Genomic DNA, 7,349 nt, shown 5'->3' with positions numbered 1-7,349 from the left:
GAAAGAGTCTGAATAGCAGATACTGATGCAGGCCACACTTTCAGTGGAGCCAGCCTTGCCTGGAGCTCAGGGCTGCATCCCTGCACCACCCAGGGGACACAGCATATGAGGGCCAGCCCATGGCACTGTGGCTCTTTTTCCTTCAAGCAGGCCCTGCTTTGATACCCCAACAAACAGGGGTGTTTCCTGCACCTGGGGGAAACACCAGAACCACAGGCAGAAATGGGGGAAGAGGCAGGGCCCATGGCAGCCCAGGACAGCAGCTGCCTGAAGGGGCAGACAGCAGCACTGCAGCCTGCCTGGCAGCAAGCACTCTGCTTTGGAGGACACTGGCCAGCTGGTTCTGGAGCATTCTTAATAGATTAATGCTGACCTTACTATACACTTTTGTTCATTGACTGAGAATGAATAATGTTAACACACTTGTCATTTCTGTTATATTCGTGTTAAGTATTAATGCTGTGATTACTATTAGGCTAAGCCTGCTGTGACTTAATCACTGCTATTGTTTCCATGTTGATTACTTAAAAAATAATAAAATCGTCATATTTCTGGTCATTCTTTATCGAAAATTCAGAGCTGCCTGTCACATGATTCAGCTTTAGGTGGGTGTTACACCAGCTTGCTCAGTGACAGTAGTCCCTGCCCAGAGAAAACACCAAAGGCACCAAGGAGGGCAGGGAAGACGACTGAGAGTGAATTTCTCTGTCTGCACAGACCTTTTGTGGATACAGCTGATTTGAAAACTACAGCACCTGTTAGCAGGTACAGTTGCTAATTGTGTGAGTGTAGAAAAGGTACAGTAATTTTAGTGGAGCAGAAGAGGCCAAGCACAGGCTTGTAAGAATGGGTGGAAGAGGACAACCTGTAGGAAGAAACCTTTAAGGAGATGATTTTGTGCCATGCAAGTTGGAGTTTCAAAGCATCATTACTGAAGCACCTGGCTCTCTAACCTACAGATCAGCAAGAGAGACCATGAGCTTACATTCCTCTTGCTTTACTCACCAGAACCCTCTCTGTGTAATCGCCATAGCTCAGTGGCTGTGGTATCTCCCTGGCCCTGGGGAGCATTTCGCTTTTCCAGGTTGCAGAAGAACTTGTGTGGCCACCGAGTAAAACCTCCCTGGAGCAGGTGAGCTTTCTGTCCAATACAGAGAGTTAGATCAGTTCCCAGTAATTCTGGGCTGTGTTCCTATATGTGTGGAGATGGAAATGGGATGAGCTTTCTATAAAAAAAAATTAACTTCTCAACAGTGAGACAAACTCTGATTTTTTGTTTTTATCCCTGACTTCCTAAACTGTAAAAAATAAAGTATATTCCCCAAAGTTTAGAAACAAAAAGCTGGATATAAAACAAATATAGCTTTCTGTGTAAACATTCTCCTAATTGGGAATGCTGCTTAAATACTGCACAGATTTGCAGATGAACAGAGTTTGAGAACACTGGACTTGCTAAGGCAGAAACATCTGTCCAGGTACTTGGTTTGGCCTGTCCTTTAGAAAGGCGTGTCGCTGGGGGAGAAGAGCAGCTCTCTGCCAAGCTTCCAGCAGAAAAAAAAAATACATTCCTATTCCTATGCTAAAAACGGACTGCCTACCCACTTGGGGTTCCAAAGACAGTCTGATGGAATGATGGCAAATACCAGGCTTTGTGCAAGTGGACAGTGTTCAAAAGAAGGCTCTGTAAAGAGCTTTCTGAAGCCTCTGTGGATGAGAGACTTCTCAGGTGAACAGCTTAGACATGGAGTGGAGGAGAAGTGGGACAAGTGGTGAGACACTACACAGTACTTGTCTCTGTGGCCAGAGCAGGTGTGCCTTGGGATGGTAGAAGTGGTAACAGCAGCTGTGGGAGCTTGGAGCAGATGTGAGTATCTGAAAATAGAATTTAACAAAAAAGTCTAGAGCTTCTGATGGTTTTATTTACTTTCTGTCACAAAGCCTCTAAGATGATATCTGCTGGTTTTACTGCCCATGTCTTGAACCGAATGAAAGCAGAACTGAACACAAGCTGCTACTTTCTCTGACATTCCTGAGCCTGAGACCCTCTTGCCAATCCAGGCACACTGCTCTGCCCTCTCTGCTGTTGTCCAGTTAAGTTGGTACAGGCAGTATGAGCAAAAGATATGAACTGAAGGGTATGAACTGTCAAAAAATGAACTGATTTCCCGCAGATGTATTATCCATCAATAACCTTCCGGCATCCTTTATTTTCTTAAAATAGCTGGAGTCTTTTTGTATTTATTTCCATGGAGACCCAGCTGTCAAAAATGGTTGAAGTTCCCAGCTACAGGATGTCACGTTGCAGAACACAGTAAGTTTTAAACCCCCCATTTCCTGCCTGCACCTGTTGCACGTAACACCAGTTTCCTTGTCCTCTCAGTGTACAACCACCACAGGACACTGTTAAACCTTTTCCTAAGATGCTGTGGGGAGACACATTTCCTTCCTGGTAAAGGCAAGGTCTTAGAGAAAATGTCTCAAGGAAGAGGAAAAACAGAAGGAAAACCAAATTAAGGTGAGTTACTCACTCCAAAATAGCAAGGGGATAATTCTGATGTTAGAAATTATGTTGCTTAAGCCTGTAATCTACTGGGACCAAGCACCCTTTTCCTGTACAGCTTAGTCACTATCCTCCCACTTGTTTTTAAAATGAAAGGTTTGCTAAAATTTTACAGTGTTTTCCTGTTGTCCTTGTGATAATACAAAAGTAGTCCATGTGATTGAAGGGACGTGTTGTCCAGAAATGAACTGATTCACCCACAGACCAAGCTCCTTATTTTTATAACACTGTGAAGGCTCAGATATTTATGTGTGAACAAAAAACTGTGGGTGTCGGGACTACCTGACCAAGGTGACACAGGGCAGTTCCCAGAGATCTCCTAACCAGTATCAGCAGTTGGACTGGAAATAGAAAATACACAGATATTTAGTTTTTATTTCCGTAATCTCTGCCTGAGAGAATATCTCGGTTTTGGAGACAAATTTCAGGAGAAAAAGCCCTGGAATGAGCATTTCCTCTAAAGAGAAAGGGCTTCAATAACTCCGTTTTCTTCTGCCAATAAGAGAAATGGATACCAGGGAAAAAAAGAAAATGAAAACAGGGGGGAAAAAAAAAAAAAAAAAAAAAAAGAAGAAGAAGAAAAAGGTAAAACTGTTTATTGACAAAGCAAGATACCCGCAAAGCGCAGGAAAAAAAGGAACTGAACCTTACACCCACCCCCACCTCGCCGTGTGGCCGAGAGGCAAAGATGGCGGCTGCCCTTCTCCGTCTCTGGGAGGGGGGAGAAAAGAGTTCACAGCAGCTGGGAACCTGTTGGATTTCTGGCTTGGGTCTCCTCCTCGCAGCAGGCGAAGTTGGTGGAGTTGAATGTCCTTTTCTCTTGTTGGTTCAGCTCCTCCGAGGTCTCGAGTTCGGGGCGGTCCCACCGGTTCCCCGGACGGGCCGAAAAGAAAAACAAGCCAAGCCGAAACAGTTCAAGGAAAAAAACCTCAAAAAAGCTGCTGAGAGGATTCCCGGTACAGCCTCCAGGCTAGGGGAAGGGAAGGGGAAAAAGACTTCTTGCTTCAAGCTAGCAAAAACCAATGCAACAAGAGGAACAGTGCAGCATCCCGCTCCACGCTGTCCCGAGCGCCGGAGGGACAGAGTTTGAACAGAGCCCGCGCCCGGGGCTCCCAGGCCCCGGCCCCGGGTTCATCTTAAAGCTACAACAGCCTTTCTGGGCATAAAGCAGATAATTGTGGAATAGAGTATCATCATAAAATCGCCCCAAGACAGAGAAATCGACACTGTCCCCTGTGGGACATTTGCCAACGAGACTCCGTCCCTGCCGTCACTAGTGACGGCCCTTGCTGGTAACACAGAGCAGAGGCGCAGCCGGTGGGCTGGGCTTGGGGAAGGCACGGGTGCTGCAAAGCCTCTCGATCATCGGCTGCATCAGCTGCATCTGTGCGGTGCTCGTGTTGCTGCGGCTGAAGTATTTAGTGACGGGGTCAATGGCTTTGCCTGCTCTCTGTGCCCAGCTGGCCCTGTCTCACACACTGGTCACACCTGCCAGCAAAGGGCTGCTGCAGTCCCCGGGGCATTCTTGCAAGGCCTACGGAAGGACTCGTTATGCAAGTGCTACAGAATAATCCAAATACTCCTTTCAATGTGCCAGATCTCCCTCGAGCAGGAAAGGTGTTAGCTGCAGAGGTACAAGATGTTCTTTCTAAATATATATATATATATATAAGCAAACATCAAATTATTATTCACATGAATATGAAAAAGATCCTCCTAACTCCACAGTGTGTGCATGGTGTTGTTTCAAATGAAGCTTCTAATAAGTATTTTAAGATTGCATTTATGTTAAACTACTGAAGTTTCTCAGAAATTCTTTCAGAGTTGAATCCCAGGTTGACAGAAGAGAGACTTCTTTTTGCCTACTGTAATTTGCTATATTTTTTTCTGCATTATCTTATTATGCATCATCACAAAGCATTATCTCATTATACATCACCAAATTTCCCTGAACTTCTGTTCTCAGTTCATTACCATTATTCTGTTCCATTAATTTTATTTGCAGATAATCTTTGCTCTAGCTCCCAAATCAGCTAAGCTAAAGGATACTTCAGTGTATCCTTTTAGATCAAAACTAATTGACATTCTTCTGCAGCTATCAGAAAACTGATCAGAACTGTTTTACCAGTATTGCAGAAGCTATCATGAAGACCAGACCAGACACAGGTCTGCTGAATGTGGGGCTTGGACTGGAGAATTTCCAGAAGCCCATCCAGACTCAGCTATTCCATACTTCTGTGTGGTTCTATTTAACTGAGACCATTCTGTGCCAGGGACAATAATCTGCTACATATTATAGTTATTATTAATGCTTTACTGCATTTTTTCCCAAGGGCTGGTCTAAATTACACAGAAAATAAATTAGTCTCTCTTATCATGAAGTATTAGATTATATCATAACTAACTGAGATGGCACAGAACAGGGTAGTAAATGTTGGGCTCCAGAGAGAATGCATGGGTGGAAATGGATGAAGGTGTCCAGCAAAATGCAGAAAGGTTGCAGAAAAGCAACCAACAAATGGAATGAGAGAGAATCCAGCAGAAGGGAGGTGGGTAAAAGCTCTCTCTCATAGAAACAGGTCAGACAAGGGAAGAAAGTAAAGGCAGCAAAGAGACTGGAAAATAAAGAGACCTTTGCAACAGAAAGGATGGAGAGTTAGCACAGAATTTGTCTGTTCCATATTTCACAGTAATTTGTATTTTGACATTATAGCTTGAAGTACAAAGAAAATGACCGGGTGTGGGACGTGTTCCCTCTTTTCAAAGGTAAACTGAATATCCAAAACAAAGCTGAATTCGAAAATGGTGCTTTGAACATAACTTTGGGACGGACAAATGCTGGTGATCAGCATCTTCCTGGAAAATGAACATTTCTGGTTCCCAGTCAGGAAGCAGTGAAGGAAGAAAGCGAATCTGAGCACCAAGCTTCAGGGAAACATCCCACTGGAAACTGCTCCACTCACCTCGGAGCAGGGATCCGTTCTGTCACCCAAATGTCAGTCACAACACAGCCAGCTCAGAATCTGAACTTGGCAGGAGGGGGCCCTGATGGGACCCTGTAACCCATTCACCACACCAGCAAAGAGTAAACTACAAAATCCCTCACCATGTTTTCAAGTGGCCTTATAAATTTCCAGCGTGAGGGATTCTTGTCTGCCTCAAGCAGCCTGCTTTGAGCTTCACCAGCTTTTACCAGCCCTTCCTCATCTCTAGTGGCCATTTTTTGGGTAAACTTTAGGCCCTTTCAGTGTAACCCTGTCCCACATGAACAAGCAGACCAGGGCATTGTCTTAACTTCCTGACATGCATATTTACATGGTGCTGTCATGCTTCCCATAAGTCTTCTCCTTGTTAGGGTAAACAATTCCAACTGCCCAAGTCTTTCTTCTGGATCAAATCTCCTGTATACATTTGTCATTCCTGCTTTTTTTCATTTCTTCCTGAAATGTGGTGGCTAAAGCTGGACACATCTCCACCAGGAGCCCTGCTTTTCCCTCCATGGATGTGCAGTGCAACATTCATTGGAGACACAGTTTTTGCTTCTTCACTGCAGAAGGTGCTTTCTGAAAAGCAGGCTAATTTGTTGGTAGTCTGAAATTTTTAGTCCTGAATTAGAGTGTTTAACAAATTGCCAGATTTTGATGCTGCTGGTGGCAGAAAAGTGCTTCAAGTGAAGAAGCCACCTTCAGGCTGAACGAGCTGTTTCATCACGTGTTCTTACAGTTCTTGTGGATATAAAAGGAGAGCAGGATGACAGATGATGACATGGAGCAGGGATGTGCTATTGGAAAGACTGACAGAAACCTCAGATATATTTAAGAATATTGTATTGGAGTGGAAAAAACATTGTTTGCAGGTACTGTAAAGAAAATCAGGATGTCCTGCCTACTAAAGAAATCTCAGATTACAGAAAGGCAGACATCTGTTAACACAGTGTGATTTTCATAAATTCAAACATATACAGATGACAATTGAAGTCCTTCCCTTGGAACATTCTAGCAGCTGCTGTAAACAGTAAAACGTGCAATGTTTGAAGTAATTTCTTTATCTGATGCTTGAGGACACTTTTTGTTTAATGTCATTTCTACTTACACTGATCCTTTCAGCAGGCAGGCCCTGCTAAAAGAAATAGGGGACAATTATTTTCCCTCCCAGTTTTAGTGAGAAAAGCCTGCTCCCAAAGATGAGCTGAAGGATTTTTTTTTTTTAGAGGGGCCAAAAACCAGGGGGGTGGCAGTTCAAAGGCAGTGAGGCAGTTTGGGGCTGATTGTATATTAAAGCCAAGGTAAAAGCCTCAGGAAAGGAATTACTGAGTCCAATCCCTGTATTTCTGAATCTTTGCCTTTCCCTTTTTCTCATGCTTCATTTGCTTTCCTCTTTCTCTGCAAAGGATTAAGATGTAGAGAAGATTTGACACGATGAATTTCTCTCAGCACTGCCCTTCCGGAGTTCAGTAACTATAGCTGTAGAATTAGGACTTCACCTTACAGTTACAGGTTTTTAAACCTGTTTAAATTTTAGGTTTTTAAACAACTAATTTGATTTTGTATAGGTAGAATGAAATAAGCTGTGTGCTTACACTTGGCCAAATTAGCTTTACGGAGAATGCACATAACCTTGTGCATTGTATACTTTGTAAGACAGAGCTGTGCATCAACTATTATTAACTCAACCAGCAGCGCACTCTCCTCCAGTCTAATAATCTAGTGAATCATCTGTTTCACACTGTTAAAATTTCATAATTGCATCTTCATTCATTTACTCAAAAGAGAAACAAAGCAATTTAGGC

This window comes from Corvus brachyrhynchos, unplaced genomic scaffold, assembly GCF_000691975.1.
Source record: "Corvus brachyrhynchos isolate BGI_N302 unplaced genomic scaffold, ASM69197v1 scaffold450, whole genome shotgun sequence".
Lineage (NCBI taxonomy): Eukaryota > Metazoa > Chordata > Aves > Passeriformes > Corvidae > Corvus > Corvus brachyrhynchos.
This window is presented reverse-complemented; position numbering follows the sequence as displayed.